The sequence below is a fragment of the Leptonychotes weddellii genome, chromosome 11 (assembly GCF_054177405.1).
Source record: "Leptonychotes weddellii isolate Sample4059 chromosome 11, ASM5417740v2, whole genome shotgun sequence".
NCBI lineage: Eukaryota > Metazoa > Chordata > Mammalia > Carnivora > Phocidae > Leptonychotes > Leptonychotes weddellii.
In genome coordinates this window covers 76,318,156-76,323,728 of record NC_138379.1, presented here as the reverse complement: position 1 = coordinate 76,323,728, position 5,573 = coordinate 76,318,156, and the positions used below count along the sequence as shown (strand labels likewise).

Here is a 5,573-nt window from a genome sequence, read left to right as displayed (position 1 = left end):
TTGGGACTAGGGCTTCAACATAAGAATTTGAGGTGGGGGTGGAGAACAAACATTGTGTCCCACCTGCCAAATAACACTTTGCAATCTACCATTTTAAAACTATCCATATCCATAACATTCCATTCACTGTCATTTAAAACTTGGGGTGAGGTTGAAGCACCATTATCCTTTTATAATGTGGTTTTCCACCCCACCATTAAACAGGTAACTCTTAGACCCTTCTAATGTAATACTGGGAACACACCAGAGATGGGATGATTCTTGGTGAAGAGAAGGAACAGTATGTCCTGAAAATCTACAGAGTCCCACTGCCCCTGTGGAGCTGTCAGCCCTCCTCCCCCAGTTAGCTTCAACTTCTGCTTGGGTTAGAGACAACCAGAAGCTCTAATATATTAAGAAAGACGAGCACTGAAAAGGTGACCCCCCCACTCTTGTATTCCAGAAGAAATGAAAGAATTTTTTAAAGAGATTTTTATTTATTTATTTATTTATTTATTTATTTATTTATTTATTTATTTGAAGGAGAGAAACACAGCAAGAGAGGGAACACAAGCAGGGAGAGTGGGAGAGGGAGAAGCAGGCTTCCCGCCGAGCAGGGAGCCCGATGCGGGGCTCGATCCCAGCACCCTGGGATCATGACCTGAGCCGAAGGCATATGCTTAACGACTGAGCCACCCAGGCGCCCCGAGAAATGAAAAAATTTTCTAAATGAGAATCTTTACAGATCTAAAGTCTTTAGTCCTTAAAGAGAAGTGTGGGCCGCTATCTCACTCTCTTCTTCGGGAATTCATCTTTGCCCATGATTTTTTTCTATTCGGTAGAATGGCCATGGGTTTCTATATTCCCATTTCTAGAATATATTTTTCATGAGTGGGGATAATGTCTTATTTTTTTCTAAAGATTTTATTTATGAGAGAGAGAGAGAACATGAGTGGGGGGAGGGGCAGAGGGGCAAGCAGACTCCCAGCTAAGCAGGGAGCCCAACTCGGGGCTTGATCCCAGGACCCTGAGATCATGACCTGAGCCGAAGTCAGATGCTTCACTGACTGAGCCACCCAGGTGCCCCTAATGTCTTATTTTGAGCTTGATACCATGTTAGGAAGAATGATGTGGTTTCACTCTAGTCCCGTAGTTTGTGATTTGTGGCTTAGAATCCCAGTTGGAAGGAAATGATTGACCAGGACGCCCCGCTTTTTGTGAGGTTTAGAGGCATGGTCAAGTATAACAGCCTCAGGCATGATTTAGAAGGCAGGGCCTGAGCAGGCTACTTTGTGAAGTAGTGAGCTCCCCATTCATGGGATGACTGTTCAGTCGATCAGAAGCCTCCACCACGGTCACTTGCAATGGAGACTGTACTTCTGGTTCTTGAATTAGCTGGGAGTTTGGAATACAGTGATCTCAGAGACCGTGTCCATTCTAAAATACCATGTTTCCATGACTGCACACAGCAGAGCTATACACGTGGAAGAACATGAACCATAGAAGCCTTGCACAGAAGAAGATTGTTTTCCACAAAGGAGAAGAAAATGGAGTGATTAAGTTGTAACTGCACTCTGTCTTAACTTTCAGATTCACGGCTTCTTCCCCATGTGACCGTCTCTCTATACCTATCTTCATCAACTCATGCAGAATATGGATTATTTTTCACTTAATATTTATATTACAAAAGCAATAAAACAGCAAATAAAAGTAGTAGGGGGAAATTACCACAAATATCATTACTTCATCATAACAGTTATCTTGATATAGTCCTTTCCATCTTAGTATGACTATTTATAGTTAATCATAGTGCATATATGTTATGTCTCTTTATTTGAAACATTCAAATGTTTTTTCCTATTGCTGCATAGTCTTTGGAATTATTAAAAATAATAATTGACCAGACTACTCTGTCAGGTGAATGTAACACAGTGCATATTCCTAGCTTTGTTAAACATTTATGTGGTGTCCAGTTTTTCAACCTATTGTAATGATAAGTAATCAGTAAATCTTCTTGCCCATTATTTTGAATTATTTCTTGGGATTGGAGACGTTCAGTTTATTAGGTAAAAAACAGGCACATTTTTATGGCTTTTGGTAGATGATGGCAAATTGCTCCCAGAGGGCCATAACCACACCAGTTTATACCGTCCCTCTGATTTCACCTCACCTTACCAGCAAGGGGTATTTTCATTTTCGAATTGCTAGGTAACTTGTTCTGGTTTACATTTCTTTTAATACAAACAAGAGTGGATTGTTTTTTTATATGGTTCATTGTCTGAAAGTCATCTGTGGTGTCCTTCGCCCATTTATCTTGTGAGAGCTTAATGTCCTTATCAAGTTGTGCGAAATACATGTGTGAATTGATTTTTCCAAATAAAGATATTAACCATTTTTCCTAAACCACATCTTTCCAGTTTGCCTCTTTTGTTTATATTATGGCTTACCCACAAAATTATCCAATTTTTATAGTGGAATATATCAATAATTTTGTGAGTTTTGGCTATTGGTTCTATAACACTGCGATGGGCCGGTGGGGGAGCTGACCCCGGCGGTTTGCTCCGCTCTGTGGGGGAGAGATGGGGAGGCGCTGGGCCTGGGCTGAGGTAGGAAGGAGCCCGACCCTCGACGCCTCCCGCGACGCTAGTCCCTGAGCCGTGATGCAAGCGTGGGTCCTACTCTCCGCGGTGCTCTGGTACCTCACTGGAGGTGGGTGGCAACGTTCTTCTGAACGTACTGGGAAAGGCCTCATTTATGGCAAGCCCGGACACCCAGTGAAAATATATGTAAAATTACATCACAATAGCCCAATCCTTGCCTGTATGGATTTTAAACGTGCTAAAAAAAAAACAGTGGACCCTACCTACTTATGGATTGGGCCTAATGAAAAGCCATTAACAAGAAATAATCAAATAAATATAACTAAAACAGGAAAGCTGATGATGGAAGATTTTCTGGAGGCTTTGTCTGGACTTGACTTACACATGTACTCTTTTTTATAAGACTGTCAGAGCGGAAACTCAAGAAGAAACGATAGTAAAGCAGAGATACGACTTTATGATCTTTGCCTATCGGGAACCTGATTATTCATATCAGATGGCTGTCGTTTTACCACAAAGTCTTGTGAAGGAAGATACAATGGCCTGCTTTTTAGAGTGCTGAAGAAAATCTTGGATAATTTAAGCTCTGATTTGTCATGCCATGTCATAGAACCATCATATAAATGCCATTTTGTTAAAATTCCCAAACATGGCCTCATGCATGAGCTATTTATAGCCTTTCAAGTTAATCCTTCTGCACCAGGGTGGAAAGGTGCATGCAATAATTCTGCTGACCGTGAAGATATCACTAATCATAATGCCCTCCAGTGGTTTGTAGTCCCGGGACTTTTAGTCCTGATGTTGATGTTACTTGTCAGAGCTGCATTTCCATCCGCATTTATGGAGCTAAATCTTGCACATAAACTTCAAACAAAAATCATCTTATGAAGACTAGAGGTGAAAGTATTGTTCCTTGCTTGTGGAGGTGGGGAACATAAGATAATTTGTTCACATCCCGGAGCATCAGAGATCCATTAAGTAAGACCAATAAGACCAAAACATTGGAAAACATACATTTTAGAAACTTTAAAATGATAGTTGACATGGCATTTCTAAGAAGGAATCTAGTATCTCCAGTGGACAAAGGAAAGTGTATTAGTGGATGATTTTCAATGAAATATGTTTTGCTGTCTACAAACTGAATCTGTTGCTCTGTACCTAAGCCTGTTTTAAGATCAAGAAGAGTAGGAAAGTATAATATAATAAAAACTTTATACTTTCCATATATTAATTTGTTTGAAATCACTCTGATATGATATAAGGCATATATATTACCTTTGTAATTAGAACCAAAAAAGTTGTTTCTTTTGGTCCCTTTGCTTTTAGTTTGTTTTTTAAATAATTAGTCTTAAAAGTATAGTGTTAGATTTATAGAATAATTGAGCAGATATTACAGAGAGTTTCGTATACCCTCACCCCTCCCCCAATTTCCCCTACTATTAACCTATTGCATCAGTGTGATACATTTGTTACAAGTAATGAACCAAAGTTGATACTATTATTAACTATAGTTCATAGTCTACATTAAGGTTCATTCTTTGTGTTATACAGTTGTATGGGTTTTGACAAATGCATAATGCCTTGTGTTTACCATTACAGTTTCATACAGAATAGTTGCACCACCCTAAAAATCCCTTATGCTTTACTTATTCATCTCTCCCTCTTGCTCCAGAACCCTTGACACCACTGATTTTTTTAATGTCTCTCTGGTTTTACCTTTGCCAAAATGTCATGTACTTGGAATTATACAGTATGTAGACTTTTCAGGCTGGCTTCTTTCACTTAGCAATATACATTTACGGTTCCTCCATGTCTTTTTGTGACTTGATCATTTTTTATTGTTGAATAATATCCCATTGTATGGGTGTATGAAGGACACCTTGGTTGCTTCCACGTTTTTGGTGATTATGAATAAAGCTGCTGTAAACATTTTAAAAAAATTTCAGTCTTAGTCTCCATTATTATTGTGATGTTTATCTTTAAAAAAGATATTTGACTTTAATCCATCTGAAATTTATTCTGGTGTGAGGCATATCAAACCAATCACATCTTCTCTTTTTAAAAAATGTTAATAATTCCAACATCATTTATTGAGAGATCCTTTCCTTTTTCCATTTTCTTCTGATATCTCCCTTATCATAACATTAAATTTCTATACATATATAATAGGATTCTGACCACCTACTTAATTCCAGTTTTTTCTTGTGCCAGTACCACAGTTTTAAGTATTGTTACATAATGTGTTTTAAGGACTTGCTCCTCCTCTTGGTTACTGCAGTTCCCTCTCATTTTTTAAAAAGATTATTTAGAGAGAGCAAGCGTGCGCTCATGAGCAGGGGGAGGAGCAGAGGGAGAGAGAATCCCTAGCAGACTCTGTGCTGAGCCCAACACAGGGTTCGATCTCACAACCCTGAGATCACGACCTGAGCTGAAATCAAGAGTCGGACGCTTCACCGACTGAGCCAACCAGGCGCCCTCTCCTCATTTTTAAAAAATATCATTCCCAGTTTTATTCTTCGATATTAATTTGAGATCCATTTTACCAACTTCCAAAACACCCTCTGGATTTGGTTTGACTGCATGCATTTGGCAGTAATAATTATTCAGTCCATACATTAATTTGTGGAGAATTGACTTCTTTGCAGTATTTAATTACATGGTAGGTCTTTTCTGTCTCAATGTGCACAGGCATGCTAGGGGCAAGGACACAGAGGGAGGCCGGGATTACTAGGGGACACACGTGTTGGGAGGACTCAGAGGGCTGTACCTGGGCTGGGCCATGCATGCCTGCATGCCGACCTGTCTGCCAGAGAGGGAGTCCAGGCGAGGGACACCGGTGTATCCTGCCGAGGTCAGGAGACCTGGAGACTCCAATACCTGGCATATTGTTAGCCCGTTCTGCACAGGGCCTCGGCCCCCGAGGATCCTTCCAGCTCTAAAACCCTCTTCGCCTCTGCCCCGTGTGGTGGAAGACCCCGCAGTGCCGTTCCTGCT

The 5,573-nt window shown here is 40.3% G+C and overlaps 1 pseudogene; it reads left to right on the top strand.

Moving 5' to 3' along the window:
* Nucleotides 1-2,586: 2,586 nt before the first annotated feature.
* LOC102738169 (zona pellucida-binding protein 2 pseudogene) lies at nt 2,587-4,207 on the top strand (annotated as a pseudogene).
* The last annotated feature ends 1,366 nt before the right edge of the window (nt 4,208-5,573 follow it).